At 53.0% G+C, this 23435-nt stretch overlaps 1 protein-coding gene across 3 annotated transcripts in view; it reads right to left on the reverse strand.

Annotated features, from left to right (window-relative positions):
* Positions 1 to 23435, reverse strand: part of SYNPO (synaptopodin) — a 40998-nt gene that overhangs the window by 14589 nt on the left and 2974 nt on the right. The window contains exons 1-2 of one of the 3 annotated variants that reach the window (XM_008015013.3): positions 4121 to 4358; positions 3692 to 3879 (exon numbers count right to left, since the gene is read on the reverse strand). The exons of 1 other annotated variant lie outside the window; for it this stretch is intronic. The gene's annotated coding sequence lies outside the window, so the exon portion shown is untranslated. Of the gene's footprint in view, positions 1 to 3691; positions 3880 to 4120; positions 4359 to 23435 lie in introns of those variants that run through there. One more of the 3 variants, XM_008015014.3, reaches the window with a different exon arrangement.

Consider the following 23435-nt stretch of genomic DNA (forward strand, 5'->3'; position numbering starts at 1 on the left):
CCAGGTGGGCAGAGGGCTCATGCTCTCCTGGCATAAGCTGGCAATTGGTCACCCCATTCCACTCCCTGGAAAAGGTCAGATGCTCTTCTAGCATAGGCGATTCGCTGAAGGTCAAATAGCAGGGGATTCCAGAGCTATGGGGAGGCAGAGCTTACTGTCCCCAAACACGGAACCTCGGAATCTCAGAGGCGGCTGTCACCAAGTCCAATCCCCATACAATTCTCGCATCTTCAAAACCACACCCTTGAGTGTGCAAGTCTCTGCTTATGTACTCAGGTGGCATGAGCTCACTCCCCCAGGAGGTGCCTTCCACTAATTAACATTCCTCAGTTAGAAAGTTCCTCCTTACATTAACTTCCATCCACTTTTTTTTTTTTTTTTTTTCTGAGATAGGATCTTGCTCTGTCGCTCAGGCTGGAGGGCAGTGGCGCCATCATGGTTCACTGTAGCCTCAACCTTCCAGGATCAAGCATTCCTCCCACCTCAGCCTCCTGAGTAACTGGGACTACAGGCATATGCCACCATGCCTGGCTAATTGTTGTATTTTTTGTAGAGACAGGGTTTCACTATGTTGCCCAGGCTGATCTTGAACTCCTGCGCTCAAGTGATCCACCCACCTCAACCTCCCAAAGCGCTGGGATTACAGGTGTGAGCCACCATGTCCAGCCTTCATCCACTTTCTTGATGTGGGTCTGCTTCCCCAGGCTTCACAGAAAAAAACTCTTCTCAGCCGGGCGCAGTGGTTCACATCTGTAATCCCAGCATTTTGGGGGACCAAGGTAGATGGATAATGAGGTCAGGAGTTCAAGACCAGCCTGGCCAATATGGTGAAGTCCCATCTCTACTAAAAATACAAAAATTAGCTGGGTGTGGTGGCAGGCACCTGTAATCCCAGCTACTTGGAAGGTGAGGCAGAAGAATCACTTGAACCAGGGAGGCAGAGATTGCGGTGAGCCGAGATCACACCACTGCGCTCCAGCCTGGGCGACAGAGCAACATTCCGTCTCAAAAAAAAAAAAAAAAAGTTTTCTCATTCATTCCAGCCTGACAGCCCTGCAGAGATTTGCAGATACATCAGATCCCCTTGGGACAGGGTCAGGATAAACATCTGTGGTCCTACCAGTGTTTCTTATGACACAGTTGCAGCAACAGTAGCTAACATTGATTGGTCACTTACTGTATACCTATACACATACTTTACTCATATTTAATTTTCAAAACAACCCTACAAGGCACAAACTTATTATTTGTTAATGAGAAATCTACGGCTCAGAGAGGTAAAGTGAGCTGCCCAAGATCACAGAGCCAGAAGGAGTAGAGCTGTGTTCACACCTGGCTCTACGTTACTGCAGAGAGCACTAGGCTCCTGGCTGGCCGGTTCCTACCGTGCGAGGCTCATAGAAAGCACTTCAGTGTTTAATTACTCCAGACCTCTCAATGCCCTTGCATTTTTCTGCTTTTCTCCTTACTGGCTCTAGAAGGCCATGGGTTTAGAAAATCCTCAAATGTCAGAGTGTGCAGGGCCTTTAGAAATAAGCTGGCCTGGGAGGCCCAGCCAAGGAAGGGGTCAGAGAGGAGGATGTGAGTCCAAGACCAGGTCAGCTGACTCCCAGTGAGGCTCCATTCACAGCCTGGGCTGCCGCTAAGATCCCATCACCGCCACCTCTCTGAGCTTAGAACTGCTCCCAAGCTACTGTTCTGGAACAAGAGGAATGGCAGAAAAGGCCAGGAGGTAAGAGAGCCCTGCCCTCCAAGGCAAGCTCCTGCAGCCCGCACTCCAGCCCACAGTGACTCCATGGAAAAGGAATTCAGCAGGAGGTTTGGACCAGATCCAGCCAGCCATCCAGATGATTTTTGCCACCCTTCACAAACAAAGCTGGGGAGGGAGGGGGCACCCCAGAGTCCCTTGTAGCAGGGCACCAGGGGGCAAGTCCATCTAAAATTCCTCAGACTAGGGAGCTGCCCTCTCTGGCAATATCCCAGGCAGCTGCTCCACAGTCTTGCTCCTGGTGTCAAAGGTGGGGGTGGGGAAGTAGCCAAAGGCTACAGGGGACAGGTACCTCATTGAACCCTCAATTGGCCTGGCTGTGGCCTGCACTTGTGCAAGTCATGATGTCCCCACCGCCTCCCCACCTAAACTGATGCAGAGCCAGGTTGGGGGGTTAGCCCTTTAAAGACCTACCCTGGACATTGGATCAGGAGCCCTGAAGACAGGCCTTCAAGAGAGGAAGGGGTGGAGCGCGGGCACAATGAAAAGGTGCCTGGGGTCAGGAGACTTGGGTCCAACAGGGTAAATCCTGAAGTGTGGGAGTAGGCGAGAAGCCCCAGCACAGTCATTAGAAGGGGGTTTGCAGTGACCGCGGTCACTACTGAGCCCCCGCTGCAGCCCAGGTGCAGTGCTGTGCACTTTATGCTCACCACCTTGCTCAGTTCTCACAGCACCTCCAAGAGGTAAGTCCTGTGATTCTTCTCATTCTGCAGGTGAAACTGGGGCTCAGAGAGACCTGCCCAGGGCCACACAACTTAAGAGTGGCACAGCTGGAACTCAAAACTCAGAAAAGTCTGGCTCTGAGTCTAATCTCTTAACTATTCTCCTTCCAGACTAGGACTCTGGAAAGACGAAAAACAAGAGAGGCTCCAGTGCTCCTGGATGATGGTCTGCAAAGCCCTCCGCTTCCTCATCTCGTGATCAGTGCCCCTCAGCAATGTCTTCTCCCCTGAAAACCCAGCTGCCTAGAACAACTCCTTCTTTCTCCCACTTCTTCCTCTCAGAAGAAGAGTTGATGAACTCATTCTTACTAAGGTAGAAAGGACTGCTAAGGCATGAAAGATTAGTAGAGTGGGAAGATCACAATGTTGGGAGTTAGGAGACCCCAGTTCTCGTTTGGCGTAGGAAGGGACAAACCCTTTCCCCCACCCCTACCACCCACTGTAGACAGCTGCCTGTTCTGCCCACCACTTGGGGCCCGTGTGGACGGAGGATCCACAGGAGGGAGGTGGGGCCGGGGAGGGGAGGCCAGAGCAGAAGGTCAGGACAGGGAGAATTCAAGGAAATGCTTCTTCACACGATGCCGTCAATGGGAGTGTCCAGCCAGGGTCGGGTGGGGTGGGGTGGGACAGGGAGCCAGGGGTAGGAATAGAGATTGGCTCAAGGCAGCCCATTGTGGTTGTCCAGGGGTCTTGGCAACAGGAAGGGTAAACAGGCTGGGTAAACTGCCCCCCTGGTGAGGTCAGGAAGGAACCAATGACTGGCCACTGCACAACCTCTGGCTCAGCTGGAGGCAGGAAAATGGATAGGCCTGAGTAATGGCCTGGCTACCTTGCCAGCCCCTTCCCCACTCCTCCCACTGAAAGGAGGAAATGCCACGGGCTCCATGCCCTGGGGAGTTCTCCATCCCCACAGTCATGGTGAGTGCGACCTGACTGGGGTCGGCAGACTGCCAGACCTCCTCTTGGGAGGAGAATAATCTAGGCTTTGGTGGGAAGGACTGCCGCGCATGGGAGAAGACACAGAAGTGGGGTGGGGAGCCCCAGGCCCAGCCCCTGCCTCACCACGCACAGGCTGGCAGAAATCACCACGTACCTCTCCCTTGACGCCCAGAGGAGAGACTCAGATCAGAGGGGGATACCACATGCCCTAAGTCATATACCCCAAGCCACAAAGGCACCTCCGGGTGCTCATCTTACTCACTCTGCTGGGTCCTCCCTGAAGCCAAGCTTCTCCCTGGATGCTCCTGCCGGCCTTCGGGCCTCGGTTCTCAAAGCCTCCGGCAAAGGCAGCCAATTGCCTGGCTGACGAAGCCAGGAAAATCCCACATCGACAGCAACACGAAGGAGCTGGATATGACTTTTCTCCTCCACAGATGACTCAGCCCAGCTCTTTATCAGGAAAACCGATTTTGCAACAGCCTTTTAAATGGCCTCTCCACCCCCAGTCTCTCCCCCGCCAATCTACCCGCCCCACGCTGCCAGATTCATCTTCCTCCCTCTGGGCTCCACTCATGCCTCTCTCCTGCTCCAAACCCTCGGCTGCCTCCCCAGGACATGGAGGATCAAGAGGAGAGGCTTCATCCTGGCACTCAAAGCCCCTCCACTGGGGCCTGCCCAAGAGCTCACTCACCTTCTCTCTGTGCCGTCAGCAACAGTGGAGGGAGTTCGGTGGCCTGCAGTTCCCACAGTTGCCCAATGAATTCCTGCCTGCAGAGCAGCGTTTGCACAGACCCCCTCTACCGGGAGCCCTCCTCTGTCTCACATCCTTTCTACATGCCCTAATCCCTCAGATTTCCGGCCTACCTAGAATGCTACCACCCCCTCCAAAAAGCCTTGCCTGATCCACCAACGTTCTATCTGCCCCACTTCATAACCATCACCTTGTGTGTTATTCATTCTAGTAAAAGTTCTCTTTCAGGCTGTGCTCACCACACGCCAGGTACCAGGGCAGGGCCTTACTTCACTTACTTCCACAGCAACCCAGGAGGCCAGCACTATCCTCATCTCCACATTAGAGATGACGCTGGCTCAGAGGGGTGCAGTGACTTGCTCAAGGTCGCACAGCCAGCCAGAGGAAGAGCTGAAATTCAAGCCCGGGTTGGCCCAATGCCCAGTTCAGGGCCAGTCACGTGGGCCATGCCGCCCCCTCCCAGTGTTTTGCTTTGTAGCAATCAGGCTCTGGGCCCTGTTTTCCCCCAGAGACTGCAGCGGCCTCGAGGGCAGGGGCCTTTACGGCTTCACCTCTGTGTTCCTCCCTGGTCCCCTCCACATCTTCCACTGGCACTTGCAGAATAAACACGAAATCTGTGAGAATGACAAGAGCCAACATTTTGGGAGCACCAGATGCTGCCAAGCCAGGGGTTTAATGTGCCTTTTCTCATTTAATCCTCACAACAGCTCATAGAGGAGGTTCCCTTATCCCCATTTCGTAGATGAGGAAGATGAGGCACACAGAAGCAGCTAACTCACTCCAGGTCTCACAGCTTAGCAAGGGCCCCTCGTGGTCTGACTGATCGCAAGCCTGGACGCCTTCCTTCCGAAGAGCTCCCCACAAAGCAAACTCACCTTCCCTACTCACCCACCCAGGCCCAGCCCAACAGCCATTTCTTGTCGGAAGCCCTCATCAGTCCATTGAGACTCCTAGATCAGTGCTCCTCCCCTGTTCAACCTGGCCCAGAGACCCCAAACAGAAACAGGGCTGAGAGGAAACAGCAGGTTGAGAAAACTCAGAAACCCAGGGGAAGGAGGCTGGGCCTGGACAAACTTCTGGTTTCTCTCTGCTGGCACTGGGTCGGGATCAGGGAGGGCAGAGATGGAGGGGTTAGGGGAAGCTAAGATGAGGGCTTCTCAGTCAGCGCAGGCCCGGCCCATCTTCTATCCTTGCAGACCACAAGCCCTGCTCCCTGCTGGCTGACCAGGGCCCTGCCAAAGGCCAGGAGCCACAGCCTCTCTCTTGCCCACTCTACTGGGGTAATCATTAATCTATAATCAGTCGATTTTTAGAAACTTTGAGATGGTAACCCAGAGAGAGGCAGGCTGAGCCCCAAGTATACAGCAAACTGAAAAGGGAGGGCTCACGGAGAGGATCACAGGATCACAGCCCAGCCTTCCACCTCTCCAGCCCAACCCTGGTGAGCTAGGCCTGTGTTCACGAAGCCCCCTCCTGCTATTTCACTCTCCCCACCCCCAGCTCCCTGGAAGCCTTAGGAATACGGAAAGGACCGTCACACCCTGCCTTCCAGAGAAAACACATAAGCTAAAGGACAAAAAGGTGGCAAGTCAGGGCAGGGGAAAGAGGTGGTTTCCCCTAAACTGTCTCTGCCAGGGTCAGGGCGGGGCCTAGGTCATCTCTGGGTTCCCTACTCTTCCCAGGGCCTGGCACACTCTGGGCCCACCACAAAGATGTGGTCCTTCTCCTTAGCCCTGTGCCAGCCTAGGGTCAGGACTGGTCTCCGTCCTCTGTAAATGTCCCCAGACTCAGCAGAAGTCATCACCCAGGAGGGGCTGAAACCATCACTGTGTTGACTAAATAAACTACTAAAGGATGAGCACTTCCACAATCCAAAGCCTCCCCCTTCATATTTTGCTTCACCATTCATCCCTGGAGATGAATTTTAGATTTGTCTAAATCCAAGAATCATCTAGATTCTAGATCAAAGATCTAGAGGGTGGTTCCTGGGAGTGGGAGGAGAAGGAAGGAGAGAGCAACACGCTTGTGAGAGAAGAGGGAGATGAAGTTAGCTCTAAGAGGAATCACTGTGTTAGATCTAAGAGGAAGAATGTTTCATGAAGTGAGGGGAGAACATAGAACCTAAGAGAAAGATGAATTAGGATGAAGCAATCCAGGAAGGCTTCCTGGAGGAGGTGACATATATCCTAGATCTTGAAAGATGGAGATAAGGAAGCATTCTAAGCAATGAGGATAGCTCAGCAGAGACTAGGAGGTTCAAGATAACCCCCACCCCACTCTCCTACCCACTCCCATACCCCAAACCTAGACCAGCTGAATAGAAAGGAAACTTTGATAGAAGAACACACCCACTGGGCTTGCCCACAGGCCAGGGGTGAATGGGAAGGGCCAGGAACAGTTCCACAGGAGCTATGTACATTACCAGGCTCAAGACCAGAGACCAGAACCTGGGCCTCCGGGTGAGTTACCTAACCGCCCCCCACTCCTTGGGCCACAGAGCCAGCTAGGACCCTCCGCCTCCACCTCTCCTGCCATCTGTCTCAGCAGCTTCCTTCTTATAGGAAAGGACGCCCTGCAGCCCAGCTGAACGTGAAGGCCAGCGCCCTGTGGTAAATTCCCCACATTCCTTCCTCACAGAAAAATAAATAACTCAGAGAAAAAACGCAGGAGGAATGATAATGACAAAGTCACCGCACATGGGGTAAACAACAGAGAGACGAGGTTTATCCCCAGGAGGCGTCATCACCAGCCTGGGGCTCTGGGACAGACAAACCTGCCCCCAACCCCTGCGGGTCCCCCAGACGGGGTCTCAGGCTCACTCACAGCTGCCAAAGAAGGCACTGGGAATCCCTCAGTCGTGGCAGGTGGTCACTGTGCGCAAACTCGTCAGGGGCCGGGTGCACTCATGTTCATCACTCAAGTTGCTGCTTCCCGAGCACATCAAATGTGCGAGACGTTCGGTTTCAGGGTTATCATTTTTCATCATGTTGTTTTATTTTATCCTCACAAGCTGTGAGTTAGGGAGTGCCATTATTCTCATTTTACAGATGAGGGAACTGAGCCTCAAAAAGAAAGGTTTTGCGATTTGTCAAGGTTATTTGGCCAGTGAGTGGACTGTGGGTTTCCAGTAGGCCCCTCGCACCTGAATCCATTCAGTCTGCCTGCTCCTCCCACAGACAGCCCTCCTTTACCAAATCCAATCAGAGGTGCAGCCAGTTCTTCCCCCATCTATGGCTCAGCAAGGCATCCAATTCAAATTGCTGGGCTACCTTCAGTAAATCATTTCACCTCTCTGAGTCTCAACTTCATCATCAGTAAAACAGGGATGATAATATCTGCTTTGCAGAGTAGCTGCTGAGTAAATGAGATGCAGCAATGATTTCTAAAGTATAAAGCACTGTGCACACCTTGGGGCGGTGGTTCACTGTAGGCTTTTGCACACACCCACCTCTGCATAACTCGACCAGGCTGGGGCTGTGTCTGTCTCTCTCCCTGTCTTCACCACCCCTCTCTGGGTCTGGTCTCACTCTTCTGCTCATAATCAGGCATGACCCAACCCCATCCCCCTTCCCAACACCCCCTAGCATCCTCTCTGCACAGGGATCCCCATGTCATTTCTAGCCAGAATCAGTTTTGAACCCCAGGGCCCCTCAGAGGAGGACACCATGGCTCTGGGGTGCTGGAGGCGGCTGACCCTGCCATGGCCCTCTCCTCTGCTGCCATTCACCAATTACCAGGCAGGGCTGGCCCCACTCCAACAGGAGGAGTCTCCTGCCAGGGAAAGGCTGAATCATGCAGTCCTGCCCTCCATGTTTCCCTCAGACTACAAAAGAAAAGAAGACTAGAAGTCAGGAGATTTGGTTTCAGGGTCTGTCCTGTCACAATTTGGGCGAGACGCTGGGCTGATCCCTGACCCTCTTGGGGCCTCAGTGCATCCAATTTGTCCAAAGGAGGGATTGGACTGGACTGGTGGTTCCTAGAGTATAGTGCCCCCACCACTAATGGAAGCAAAAGGATTTTAGGTGGTACCCTGATATTTAAAATCTTAATAGTTACGTACATTTCAAATGTGAATTGGAAAAGAGGTATAATAAACACACTTGTGATCTCAGGTATATTACTGCTTAAGGAGAGGCTAAAGTGGACATTTCACTGGCAAAATTTAAAGAAAATACATATAGGTGGTGCATGGATTCATTCATTCCATGAGTATTTATTGTACACCAACTAAGGGCCAGGCACTGTTCACAGGCGTGGAGGGAAACAGATTAAAACCTCTGCTTGCATTCAAGTAAGGGAACAAGATAATAAATACACAAGTAAGTCAGATGGTAAATGCTATAAAAAATAAAGCAGGGACTGGGGGTATACGGACTGTAAGGGGTGAGGAGTGATTTGCAAAGGTAGACATGATAACCAAAGGTAGATATGATAACCAAAGCCATCCTCACTGAGAGGGCGCATCTGAGCAAAGAACGTAAGAAGGTGAGAGAGTGAGGCATATGCTTGTCTAGGGCAACAATGCAGGCAGAGGGAAGAGCGAGTGCTAAGGTCCTGAGGCAGGCTCATACCTGGCAGGTTTAAGAATGATACACATAATATGGAGGTAAGACGTGAATAAGAAAAGCGTGGGCCGGGCGCAGTGGCTCACGTCTATAATCCCAGCACTTTGGGAGGCTGAGGCGGGCAGATCACTTGAGGTCAGGAGTTCAAGACCAGCCTGTCCAACATGGTGAAACTCCGTCTCTACTAAAAATATTCGCCAGGCATGGTAGCGCATGCATGTAATCCCAGCTACTTGAGGGGCTGAGGCAAGAGAATCACTTCAACCCAGGAGGCTCAGGTCGCAGTGAGCCAAGATTGCACCACTGCACTCCAGCTTGGGTGACAGAGCAAGACTCTGTCTAAAACCAACCGACCAACAAACAAACAAACAAATGTGTTCTCTAATGGCCCTTCTCCTTCTGAGCTCTGCGTTGCAACCCTTTCCATACACACACACACATACACCTGCAACATACACGCATTCTCAGTAGCCTCTTAACGCTGGAGAGGCTCCAGCCGGCAGCAGCACATCCTCCTCTGCACGTATGCCCACACACAGAGGTGCTGCTTGCTTCAAGCCTGTGCTACACACAGCAGAGCGTGCCCAGGCACACATGCACACCCACAGAGGGGGCAGGACATACACACAAATATGTGCACACTGAGCACCCATAGGTACATGGGACTCATGTGGAAGGCTGGCATGGATGGACGGGCATCAGGTACACACCTTGTGGGACATACGTGTTTCCTTCCTGCCAGCCTGCCCTGTCTTCAAGTAACCGGGTTAGCAGACAACTCTTGCCTTGAGGGCACATGTTCCTGGAGAACGGACAATGCACCGATGGTATGGTTTCAAATTTCAAATACTCGATTTCAAATACTCCAGTATCTCTGCGCCTCACTCATAGTCTCCCTTTTCCAAGGGTACATTAAAATCTGCCACTTGATGCTCAAATGAGCCAGGGGATCACATGGCTGTGGAGAGTGTCCGTGTGTGTGTGTGTGTGTGCGCGCGCGCGTGTGTTTTAAGACAGAGTCTCACTCTGTCACCCAGGCTGGCAGGCGGGAGTGCAGGGATGCGTTTACAGCTCATGGCAGTGACCTTCCAGGGACAAGGGATCCTCCTGCCTCAGCCTCCCAAGTAGCTAGGACTACAGGCATGCGCCATCACACCCAGCTAATTTTAAAAATTTTTGTGTACAGACGAGGTCTCACTTTGTTGCCCAGGCTGGTCTCAAACTTCTGGGCTTAAGCAATTCTCCCACCTTGGTCTCTCAAAGTGTTGGGATTACAAGCATAAGGCACTGTGCCCAGTCGAATGTCCCCTTTTCTATCCTTATTGCCATTAAATGGGATAAGCCATGTGAAATGCCTACCACAGCACCGTACACCTTAGCACCACCATCAGCATCCTCATGTGTCACCAAAGTCATCACCTTCATTCCTCTAGGGTACTTGGGGGCAACTGAAGAGTAGAGGGAAAGGATCAGGCCAGGAGCTGGAGATCTGGGTTTTAGCCTCAACCTGGTCTCCAATTCAACGTGAGGCCTCTGGCAAGTTCCTTCCCTTCTCTGGTCCAGATCAGAAACTTGTAGGTGCTTCAGAATCCCTCAGGGAATGTGGTCAAGATGCAGATTCCTGGGCTCTACCTTAGACCTGTGAGACCACAGAATATGCACCTTAACAGGCTCCCGAAGGGGTTCTGTGCACAGCCAGGTTGGGGACCCACTGGACTTTAGAGTCCATGATCTTATAACTAAGTGTGTAAGTTAGTTAACACAAGAAAATGTCTGGAATACAGACTTGCACACAGTAAGGCTCCATAATGTTAATAAAAAATTTAATAAAATATATTTTTATAATTGTCTTTAAAAAAAATTCTTATTTTAATAAAGGTGTGTTTTCACTATGTTTCCCAGGCTGGTCTTGAACTCCTGAGCTCAAGCAATCCTCCTACCTTGGCCTCCTAGAGTGCTGAGATTATAGGAATAAGCCACTGCACACAGCCTATGATAATTATATATGGTAATTTTATAGCATTCCTTGAATATGCACAACACTTTTATAGTTTTCCTAGAGACAGAGCAAGGATTGTTACACCATTTTACAGACTAGAAAACTGAGGCACAGAAAGGGCAAGGGACTGGCCCAGGATCTCATGGTTCGTTGGCTCCCAGCCAGAGCCGTTGGCACAGCCTCAGGAGGTACACCACTTCCGGGTCTTATCCTCTCATCCCATGTGATTTTGACTCCCAGCCTCCAATATAACTGTCCTTCCACTCCAGGTTTGTGAAAACTCTGAGTACACATGACTTCTCCATGACTCTGGAGAATAGGACAACCTCAACCAGTTAATTTCCTTCCAGCCACAAGATCCTTCTCACTGGTAGTGCAGAGAGTCCCCAGAGCCCTAACACTACACACTACCATCTGATCTACAATAGTTGTTTTATTCTAACCAACATGAGTTCAACCTGATCACTAGCTATGGTGACCTTTACCAAGCCTTATATGTGCTAAGCCTCAGTTTCCTCTAAAAGATTCTTAATTCCTCCTCTGCTATGTTATTGCTCAGATCAGCTCTCACATAGGCAAAGGCCTGAAACCTACACTACTGCACATTAACTCTCTGGCTAAAGTGTGAGCTCTTGGAAGGTAGGAACCCTGTTTCCTCCACCCATGCACCCACACCTATGGCATGTAATATGTGCTCAATAAATACATGCTGAATGCATGATGAAAGGAAATGATATGGCCAAAGCAGCTCTGTCCTAGTCCTAACTGACCATGGTATTTCCTGAGTCATTTCCCAGGTTGAGGGGTAGGGACTCAGCAGGGATGAGCAGGGCCAGAAGGAATGGTTTCTGGGTCCTGGGAAATTGCCCTCCATCTGCGTAGAGTGGACCATGGCTGTGATGAAGGCCAAGCTGGGAGGGCGGTGTTCTGGGAGTCCTGGATGTAATCCTGTTGACTCACAGACATAAATAATGCACTAGTATGTTCTCTCCTCACCACCCTGTCACACTAAGAATAGCACCGGCTACTCTTTCAGCAATTCCAAGGGGAAGAGGGCAGGACAGCAAGATAGGGACAAGCGTCACTGGACTATGGACTATCAAGTACTCCCTCTCCAAACCCATAAAGCAGAGGAGCCTGGAGGGCAGAGCCGAAAGGGCCCTGAGAGGCCAACTGTCAGGAGTGCTCCAGGGGTGAGCAGATGGCAGCCGCCCCTCCACCAGCCTCTTTTATCTTTTCCTCCTCCTTTCTGACGCCCATCCTAATAAAGCTTGTGCCTCTAACTTACCCCTCCACACTCCTCCCCCTCCTTGTTCATGGGATGAATAAATACAGAGTGGGTGGGTGCCCTCTTATGTGTTTATATGTAAAGCTTTAGAGAAGGAAAAATATGCTATAGATTTTCATTTGTCTTAAGTTTAAAAATAACTGACCTAGAACAGTGCTTCTCATAATTTAAAGTACATGGAAATTACTCAGGAATGTTGTCAAAATGCAGATTGTAATTCAGAAAGTCTGGGATGGGGCCTGGGATTCTACATTTCTAACAAGCTTCTGGGTGATGCGGATACTGCATCCATGGGCCACACACTGAGTGCAGAAAAAGTAGAGTATTTATCTATCATAGAGATGGGGAAACTGATGCCCGGGGGGGAAAGGGGTGTGCCCTAGAGCGTCCAGCAGAGCTGGGCTCAGAACGCAAGCCTCCCGCCTGCCAGCCCAGGGCATTGGCTCCGGGGTTGGGGCACGGTTGGTGCCTGGAATGGAACTGGGGACAGGCAGCTGTTACAGGCAGTGGCAGTAAGTCCAGGGGCAGCCTTCATTCAAACACAAGCTGACCCTCCTTTGTCCACAGACTCCCACAGGGAATAAAAGGAAGTAAGAACTCACCTGAACAGGGGCACTCAGCTTGAGTGACCGCAGCCTCCTGCCCAGGAACGCACTCTCACCAGCTTACATCTGAGGCCTGCTGGGCCTCCATAACCCTCCTTGAAGAAAGAAGGGAGAGATGGCCCCAGACTCTGCATTCAGCCACCTCATGAAGTGGCTGGGGGGGCACGGATGGGGTCTGTCGATAGCACTATCAGGGTGGACATCCAAGGGAAAGACGAAAGGAAAAGAGGAAAGACCCGCCTCCCAGATCAGCACCAGCATGCTCCTCCTTCCTATGATCCGCCTCAAGTCCCTTCGCAGGCTCCAGGCCCTGTACTACCAGCCCCAGTGCCCCCACCCCCGCGCTGCAGCTCCCTTCCTGGTGCTTCACCTCCCAGCCAGCGAGGCTCCAGCCGTGCTGACCCTCTTCCTAGTGCTCGGCCAGCCCAGCACTTTCTCCCCTCAGGGCCTCTGTACTGGCTGCTCCTTTTCCTAGAGCCCTTTCTTCCCTTGCCCCCTCGGCTGCCCCTTTCTGACCATACTTCTCATCCTTCAGGTCTGTTCACAGATCCCAAGGCCCTCAGAGGTCACATTCTCCTGTCACAACACCCTCTGCCTCTCCCCTAAACGCTCATCAGCTTTGTAATTCCATCAGGATTTGTTTTCATGTCAGTCTGCCTGTCCCTGCCGGGCAGGGACCTTGGCTATGTTCATGTCCCTGTGCCTCAGCCATAGCTGGGGCTCAATAAACAGTTGTTGACTAAGTAAAAGAGCAAATGCATGAAACACTGCTTACATCACAACTGCAAAGCCTCCTGCCTCCATGCTTCCATGTGACCTCACTCACCCGGAGTTGGACAGGATTGGGATTTGCACGATTATCTGGGCATCCGCCTCTGCTGTGCTGCACCCTAGCTGAGTGGCCACTGCAGGTCACATCACCTCTCTGAGTGGGGTCTCCTGCACTGTCTGTCAGGTCTAAATGAGAGAAGAAATCTGGGAAAGAACTTTGATTGACAGCATTACTCTGTCAATGTCTGAGGCCCAGAGAGGGAAAGGGCTCATTCAAGGCCACACAGCCAGTGTGTGGGGATGCCAGACGCCCCTGGCACAGCTTAAACTCCACAGCTGAGCTTCAGGCCCACCCAAGCTCAGTAAGTGCACCATCTGCCTGGAGGCTGGGCAGGGATGGAGGAGGGAGAGGAGAGGGTGGATGGGAGCATTCAGCCTCAGGCCCAGAGCCAGGGTGTGGTGGGCGGGGCCCCCAGCAGGAGACCTGAGTGGGGCCTGGCAGCCGGGCACAGGGGAGCCAACTGGCTCGGGCTGGGTGGTGGCATGCTTGTTCTCTGTGCGCGTGACAGTCTATTTTTTAATCAGTACTCTCCCCATCCCCCAACTCCATGTGCCCTCCCAAAGGACCCCATATTGGGAATAATGTCCCGGCTGTGGAGGCTAGGACCACCTTAGGGATCCGTGGGAGGGTCTCCAACATCTCATCTTCCTATGGAGTCCACAAGAACTAAGCGGCCCAGAAGGCAGGACAGGAGGCTCAGGGATGAAGCGTGTCCTCTGCCTGTGTGACCCTGGGCTGGTCCCTAAACACTCTGACCTCAGTTTCCCCTACCTGTACAATGGTGGCGGTGTGCCAGACTGCATGGGAGTTTATTACAACTCAAGCACTTATGAGCCACTCAAGCTCCAAGGCACTAACAATGCCCACTCATCAGGCCCTGGCAAAGCCTTCCACGCCCACAGTGACTGCAGGGCACCCTTGATCCTCTCCGACCTACTCCCAGGGGAATAGAAAGGTTGAGCTGGTTCAAGGGCCAATCTCAGAGCCCTGGACCCTAGACCCAGTGAGGCTCCTCCTTCCAGGACCTCAGCTTCAGGGATAATGAGGATCAAAGATGAATGCTGTCTGTTCTGGGACAGGTGGCTTGTTTTTCTGAGCCCCTGGCACTCCATCTAGCGTGGGAGAGACCATGTTGTGAAGAAGTTAAGCACATAGTTTTTGGGGCCAGACTGTCTGCATTTGAATCTAGCCACTTACCAGATGTGTGACCTTGGAAGCTCACTTAACCAACTTATCTGTGCCTCAGTTTCCCACCTGCAAATGCTAATAACAACAGTACTCACCTCATGGAGTTGTTGATGCATGAAGAACTTAAAGCACCCATGGTACATAGTAAATAACAGTAAACAATCATTTTTCAAGAACTGTGGCTTTTATCTTTCAAGCACTCTTAGACTCCAAGAGATTTTATTCTGGAGGATTACACACAAGGGTCTCAGGTTAGCCCACTCTCCTGTCCCAGGGGCTCACCCAGCCTGCCCTTCCTTGACCCTTGACACCATGATGTCAGCCCCTCCTGCTAGCCCCATGTTTTTGGTGACAAGCCAGTAAGGATCTTTGTCACACCCATGATCCCCTCAGATCCTTACTAGCCCGTATCTCAGCAGTCAGAAGTGAAGCCTGTGGCCCAAAGGAAGCAAATGATTTGCCCAAGAACACCAGCCAGTCGGCTAAGAGCACAGGTTCAAGCATCCATTCCTGAAGCTCAGTCTGGGCATTTTCCGCTGTGCTTGTGCCAATTCTCCCACCATCAAAACCTGTTCCTAGGCCAGTCATGGTAACTCATGCCTGTAAGGCTGAGGCAGATGGATCACTTGAGCCCAGGAGTTCAAGACCAGCCTGGGCAACATAGTGAGACACTGTCTCTACTAAAAATACAAAAATTAGCTGAGCATGGTGGCGCATCTCTGCAGTCCCAGTTACTTGGGAGGTGGGAGGATCACTTGAGCCCAGAGGTCAAGGCTGCAGTGAGCCATAATCATGCCACTGTACCCCAGCCTGGGCAGCAAAGCAAGACTCTGTCTCAAACAAACAATCCAACCAACCAAACAAAAATACCTGTTCCTGGCCAAACATCAAAAAGTAACTTATAGTGAGATACAACTAGTCTTGAGCAAGAGCCCATCTCCTTAAGAAATTGCTATTCCTATTTTTTTTTGGTGGAGTCTCACTCTGTTGCCCAGGCTGGAGTGCAATGGCATGACAGCTCACTGCAACCTCTGCCTCCTGGGTTCAGGCGATTCTCCTGCCTTAGCCTCCCGAGCAGCTGAGATTACAGGGACGCGCCACCATTCCTGGTTAATTTTGTATTTTTAGTAGAGATGGGGTTTTACCACGCTGGCCAGGCTGGTCTCAAACTCCTGACCTCAGGTGATCCACCTGCCTTGGCCTCCCAAAGTGCTGGATTACAGGCGTGAGCCACCACATCTGACCGCTATTTTAACATGACAATACTTAAGTGGTAGCTCTTTTTTTTTTTTTTTTTTTTTTTAGCATTTATCATCATCTCATTTAATTTTCAGAACGACAGTATACAATAGGGTCTATTATTGTTTCTATTTTATAGACGAGGAAACAAAAGCCCAGAGAGGTTACATAACATAGTTAAGATCTCCCAGCTAGCCAGGAAGGGAACCCAGAGGTCCAACCACAGAATCTGTGTATTAGCCACACATGAGGCATTCAGGAGTAGACTGAATTCTGTCCCACCCACAGCAACCCTAGGAGGCTGGACAGGGTAGGCTAGGGCAGGGTCTGCACAGTACTACACGACCCTGCCTCAGCGAGTGGAAAAGCTGAAGCTAGGCTGGTGGAATTTCAGGCAGCAGCAGCCAGTTGGTAGATTTCATTCCAGACAGAAGGCTTGTGTAAGCCTTTGGAATTACAGGGCCTGGAGGCGGCTTCCATGTTGACTCCTCCTCTAGCCACACTGGGTAGCAATTGAGCCCCAATATCCAGGGACAGTTCACAAAAGACTCTGGCCACACACACACACACACACACGCGTGCACGTGCACACACACAGAAACACAAACACACACACACGTGCACGTGCACACACAAACACAAACACACACACAGATACACACACACACACACGCCTAATTTAGCAGAGCCACTTTGCAGGCAGGCCCAGCCACCCCTCTGACTAGATCTCAGGCGAAACTCTTTTGGATCTGCAGTCTGAAGCCCCTGGGGATGCAACCAGTGCCTACCCTACAGTCCCAGCTCCTGGTCCCAGCCCCTAGCCCTAGACTGTGACCATCTTCTGGGAAACCTTTCCTCCCAACCAAATTCTCCCCCGCCCCCGCTGCCCCATTCTTCCAGACTCCAGATGCTGATACACCTCCCCCAGGAAGCCTTGAGCATTGCTTCAAATAAGATTCAGGTCTCTGTTCCGAAGTCACCTCTGAGAGAGGACTTTCCTAACCACCAACCCATGGTAGCCCCTAACTGCTCTCCATCTTAACAGCATGACTTATTTTTTTATGCCACTTTTGCCCATCTGAAATTATCTTGATGATTTATTTGCTCCCTTTCTTCTTTTCTATCTTCCCAATTAAAATGCAAGTGCCTTGAGGGCAGGGGCCTGTCTGTCTTATTCACTACTGCAACCCCAGTGTCTAAGCGCCCATCCCACCCCATTGCTAGCCAGGGACAGTGAGGCCCACAGAGAGAAAGGGATTTACCTAAGGTCACGCAGTAAGTGAGTGGGTAGCAGAGGTTGGCCCTAGCACTACAGCCCAGGGCACTTGGCCTGTCTCCACCCCTCCTCAGTTGACCCTTAGCGGATCTATCCTGCCACTGCTTCTTCACTACAATGGGGACCAGAACCTGCAGGGCCTCACCAGTAGCACCCCCCTGTACTTCCCCGGGCCCACGGTGCCCTGATCTGGGCAGCCCTGCCTGCTTCCCCTCAGTCCCTCCCTTCCTGGCACCAGTAGCTCTGATGAGCTCATGTCTGGAAGCCTGGGAGCTGCCGTGAAGGAAAAGGTGCCTCCCAGGCCAGGCCGGGGGCCTGGAGGTGTGCTCAGCCTTGTGGGAGGGCAACCCTGGCAGGTGGAAGGAGTGTGCTGACCCCTGCCCTGCCCACCTCCCAGAGCTGTGACGTGGGCTCAGGGAGACACATGTCAACCCTGGAAATAGGCTGTGACTAGGGGTAGAAAGAAGATGGAAGAAGGTTCCTCCCATGCTTCTCCTCTCTCTCCAGGTGCTCCATGGACACTCATGTCCCCAGCCACTTATCAAGGAAGTGCTCTTTCCCAAGGAGAGGGAGCTCTGTTGCCTTCTACCCACAGAATCACTCTGTGCAAACCTCTTCCCCTCCTTGGCCTCAGTCTCCCCAATTCTAAAATCCGAGACTGGATAAAATGCCATGGAAGAACCTAGGGATGCACCAGGAACCAGGCGCCTGAATGCCACAGGTTTGGTTTGGTTGTTTTTTTTCCTACCTTAAGGGATGGGGAGTAGATAAGGGCAACAGCTGACTAGGGAGGAAGGAGTTAAAGTTCTCATTTAGCCATGTAAATGCTGGTTCCAACCACAGCTTAGTTTAGGTGTCAGTTGTGGGGTTGAGGGGAGCTGGCCCATGGCTTGCAAAGACGGGACAGGCCTGGAAAGTGGGGGCTGCAAGCCAGAGTGGTAAACAACATTCCTGGGGGAAGTTTGAATATCAAGCTAGAGTGATCCTAGTCCATCCCCTTCGTACTGATGGAAAAACTGAGGATCAGAGAAGGGGAGGAACCCGCCCAAGATCTCCTAAGGAGACAGAGGAAGGGGATGCCCCACCTAGCAAACAGGGTTTTTCAACTCGTCGGAGGGGTTTTCAACTCCCCTGAGGGATCTCATCTGACTGCCTGAGACAATATGGCAAGTAGTGGGGGAGCACATCAGTTTCAGTTTGTGGCTGTGCCCCCCAACATGAAATGGGCCAGGCCTGGGCTTGGTAACAAGGCAGGCTGGTGCCAGCAAGGCTTCCAACCCCTTGCCCCAGAGTACCCTAGACCCCCATCAGCAGTTTCACTTCCACTTTCTAATGGACAGGGGGTAGGACACCCTCTGACTAGCCCTACAGCTACCACCAGCACTGCTGTCCACAATGCGATTTCCCCCTCAGGGGCCACCCTGCCACCCCTCTCACTGGAGGCTAAGAGAGCAAGGGTCTTGCTCCATGATCACATAACAAGTTGGTTTATTCCAGTGTCACCTGCCATTCAGGACAGGGTGGGGGATGGGGGATGGGGCACCTGCTGCTTCCCACTCAGCTCTTGTCCCTTCCAGACAACGTGGACCCCATGGATGGAGTTCCCTGGCCCCTTCCGGAATAAGCCCATAACTTGGGGTGATGGGGGGAGGAAAGGAGACCTTTTCCCAAGTCCTCAAAGAGGTGTTGCCAGGGCTCTGGACAGTGCCCCTGATTCCACAGCGCAGTGGTTAGAAAGGTGCCGGGCCCTCCACTCACTTCACCTCTGGGGCCTCTCTCTCACCTTGGCAAGGAGGGCAATTGCAGAGGTGCTGTGAGGCGGGCACAGGGCAGTTTCCCCTCTCTCTGAAGGCGCTGGGGAGAGGCCTCGATTTCCCCAGGTAGGGCTTGGGAGGGGTGGTCCCCAGGATGTGACTGCTCTGGCATCCTGTGTGCCCCACCGCCAGAGCCAGACACCAGAGCCCGGTCGCCCCGCCCGCAGGGAGGAGTGAGGAGGCCCAGCACTGGCCGTTCCCGCTGCCCCCACGGCGCCCATGTTGGTCAACCCTGGGCAGAGCCCAACCCGCCGTTGTCCTAGGTCAAGTCGGTCCGACTTTTCCCTGAATGGGCTTGGGGACACAGACTCCGGGCTGTTGCCCACCTGTGAGCCTGGGGCTGCCTTGCCCTGATCCGCTTGCGGGGAGGGGCGCAAGGGCTGGAGCCCCCACGCAGCCTGGGAGGGTAGCTTCCCGGCGTCAGGGCGTCCTCCCCCTCCTTAGCTGCTCGAAAGCCTCGAGACCCCTCCAGCCCCCCACCTACAGATGGGGAAACTGAGGCCCAAAGTGTAGAAGCGACTTGGCCAAGGTCACCCCGCGTGCGAGTACTGGAGCCCAGATGTGCCACCTCCTCCTGGGCGGCGCCGGGAATAGCGCAGGTGGGAAGGGGCGAGGCTCGCGCGGTGCCCGCACCCCCGCCAGGCCAGCGCCCCTCACTCACCTCCAGCCGCTGCGCACGGTCCCCGAGCTCCCGGGCGCCGCCGCCTTGGCACACCTGGCCGCGTCCGTCAGCGCGCCCCGCCCCGAGGTCCCCGCCACCCCCGCCCCGCGCCAGGCCCAGGCTCCGCGCCCGACGCCCCCTCCTCGCCGCCGCCGCCGCCACCGCCTAGCGGGCTGCTCCGGGACCCCGGGCTAGGAGCCGGGAGCGCTGGGCGGGCGGGCAGGCGGGTGAGCCGTGCTCCTGCTGCCTGCTCCCCGGGGCCCTAGCGCCGCCCCGCCCGCCCCGCCCCGCCCAGCCCTGGGGGTGCGACTCACTCCCCCACCCGCTCAGCCTCCTGTCTCCAGGCGCGGCCCCCTCTCTTTCCTCTCGCTGTGCCTCACTCTCTGCTGCCTGGTTGTCTGTCTCTCCGTTTCCTTATCATTTTCTGTATCTGTAGGTCCGTGGGTCTGTCCTAAAATCCTATCTCCTTCGGATAGGAGGGAGACAGTTTCTTTGTGTCCCCTTTTCTTTTCTCTAACCCACCCACTACCCACTTTGAAATCTGCCTTTGTGATTCTGTCCCCATAACTGGTACCACCTCCCACCCCACCTCTTCCTGGCTTTCCTTTCAGACTTGGGTGCTGAGGCCCGTCTTCCCCGCTATGTCTCAGCCCCAGTAATTAGAGTAACTGTTTCCCTTGGTAGGACTTAGGCAAACGGGCACGGAGAAGGGTGATGTCCCCACCCACCTGCTGCCATCCCCTGACTTAACCAGTGGGTCAGCAACAAGGCAGGGGTGCCGTATGGCAGCTCTAGGGCTCAGCTCCCCACCTTTCACTGCGCAAAATGCCATTCAGATTGAGCGTGTGAAGCCTCATGGCAGTGGCCATGTACATCAGAGTCACGTGGGGATGCTGTTAAAAGTCCAGATACCCACATTCTAGCACCCCTCCCATTGAGCCCACGAGCCGGTTGGCTTGGCACAGGACTGATGGCAAGTACCCTCCACAACCCCAGCAATTTTGAAGCAGAACCACAATTGGAAAAATGCTGGTCTAGGTTTTCACCGAAGTTTCCCTGGGTTCCCCACCCCCTTGACCAGGGTGGTTCCACTTTCATCTGTCTTCTGCATCAAGAGTTCTGTGTTTAGATTTCTGCTAAAGGAAGTTAGGAATGTGCTAGTATAAGCCCACCCCACCCAAGGGCCTGTGAAACACAGACCTGCAGGTGGCCCGGGTTTGGGATGTCCCCTGTTCCCACTGGGGAGACTCAGAATGCAGGAAGTCAGGTGACAAGGGGCAAACCCTCCCTGGTAGTTCCCATTTCTCCTCCTGGCCTGGTGGGCTTCAGAGAATTACTCTGATCGTGTGGCTGCTCTGCTCTCATCCTCTTGTATCCAGGGTAGGGGGTGGGTTGGAAGAGTGAGGGGTGGAGGGGGGCTCCTGGGACCCCCACCAGGCTGGCGTATCGCTAACCCTGAGAGTGCCTGTTCTAGGGAAGTGGCTGCAGCCCAGCCTGTGGGAAACCAGGAAGCTGTGTGTGGGTGAGAGGAAAAGAGAGAGAGAGGCTAGGATCGCTGTGTGGGTGGTATGAAAGAGAAAGAGATGTGGAAAAGAAAGGAAAGAAAGTGGTTCGGTCTGTGCGTAGGTGTGTGACAGTGGGTGTGCAAGTGTGGCTAGGTCTGTAGGAGAGAATGTGTGAAAGATTTCAAAGTGTAGGTGTGTAGCAAAAGGAAACGGAGAAAAGAACATGCTTTTCACCTGCATCTATGAGAGGGAATATGTGTGTTTGTGTGAGAAAGTGTGCCTATGTCTGCTTATGTTTTCAGATGCGACTGCAGCTCTGTAAGCAAATCTGAGACATGTGTTCGCATGTGGCAGCGGCGCATGGGTGAGGGGGCCTTCAGGAAGGTGTGTGCCAGTGTGTACTACATGCATGGATGTGTGTCTGAGGGCCTCCGTGTGTGTGCAGATGTGTGAGTGCATATGTGTGATGGTTTGCATGAGAACATGGCATCTATACATCATGTGTGAATACATGTGTGTATGGATGGATGTGAAAGCATGTATGTGTGAGTGCATGATGAGGTATCTGTGAACCTGTGAGCAGTGCTCCTCACCATCACCCTCCTGTCACCATCGCTGTGGAGCAGGGGAATTGAGGGGGAGTGGGCAGCTTCCTGCCCAGGCTCCTGCTCCATCTGCCCTCTCTGTCACAGTCTGAGGAGCAGGAGCCTTGTTCTGGGCCCAGTGACCACTGTCAGCTGTTAACATGGACACAGGTTCCTCTGCCTGAACAAAATGGACATGTCCAGTGGCAGGACTCATCTGACAACACAGAGCCACACCCCTCCCCACCCCAGAGGCTCAGAACAGTGTCCACTAGAGTTGGAAATGGCTCTAAATCTGCTACACACCTCGATCCTCCAATAACAAGTGGCCACCAGCAAAGGCGGGGAGGGGTCATCAGCGAGTACCCAGGTTTCTCCCAGAGCATCCGAGTGGGAGGGAATGTGGCTTGGCAGAATCTTCCAACAACTCCCAGAGCCTGAACAACCTTTTCCCAGCCCCAGGTGGGTGGAAGAACACAGCCTGCTGCCTCATCACCATGGAGACAGGCAGCAGAGAGGGTGGTTAAAAGCATGGCCCCAGACCTCCTGGGGTTCAAATCTCAGCTCCTCCACCCACAGGCTGTGAGACTTTGACAATTCACTTAAACTCCTTATGCCTTAGTTTCCTCATCTGTAAAACAGAGATAAGAAAAGTATGAACTTCACAGGATTGTTTAGAGGATTAAATACTCCATATGACGCATTTAGCACAGTGCCAGCATTTAGCACAGGCAGCTGAACTGGGAGGCATAAGCCCTGGGTTCCAGCCCCTAGCTTTGCCACCAACTTACTGTGTGACTTTGGACAAGTCACTTGCCGTCTCTGGCCCTCAGAGTCTCCATCTGCATAACAATCTCAAGAAACCCTACCAGTTATGACCAGCTGAGACTTTGGGGAGGGCAGCTATAGCATGGGGCTGTCTTGGTGGGCTGGGGACCCTAGTGTTGGCTGAGGCCTGATCATGAGCTCTACACTACCCCTTTCTCCCCAGATCTATTTTCCCAAATTGGCAGCAGCTGATGGCATCTCTCTGTACCTTCCATCCCTCTAGCCTGCCAAGGGCCCTACATTGCCCTGCTCAGCTGGTACTCAGGCCTTGGAGAAAATGGCACTGGTACCCACTGACCTCAAACAAAGGTATCTGCAGTGCCCAAAGCAGAAGATATTGTGGCTGATACTTAAACCTGCCTGTGAGCCCTCTAGAGAGGCAGGTATAATTGCGGAAGGATGGATGTAATTGTCTGAAGATGCTTATAATCCTTTGGCGGTAATGGGAGGAAGCTTTAAAAGGAAGCCCTAATCCACTAATAACCTGGCAGCCCCACAGCCTTCTTCCCTCCTGATCTCTGGGCAGAGAGAAGGAACTCTAGCCACTCCCTTCCCCAAGGCAGCAGAACGGCAAGTGTGGGCTCCGACCCAAGACCACCAGATTTTGACTCTCCTGCAAGACCCAGCTTCCTTCGTGCCTCCATCTCCAAGAAGTCTTCCCTGCCCATTTCATCCTTCTGAAGTCTTTTCTGCCCCCTCTGTCTCTAGAAATATTCTAGGACAGAACTGGATGACAGACTGACTGGATAGTAAAGAACGGAATAAGGCCTGGTGTGGTGGCTCACGCCTATAATCCCAACACATTGGGAAGCCGAGGTGGCAGATCACCTGAGGTTAGGAGTTCGAGACCAGCCTGGCCAACATGGTGAAA

This window comes from Chlorocebus sabaeus, chromosome 23 (genome assembly GCF_047675955.1).
Source record: "Chlorocebus sabaeus isolate Y175 chromosome 23, mChlSab1.0.hap1, whole genome shotgun sequence".
NCBI lineage: Eukaryota > Metazoa > Chordata > Mammalia > Primates > Cercopithecidae > Chlorocebus > Chlorocebus sabaeus.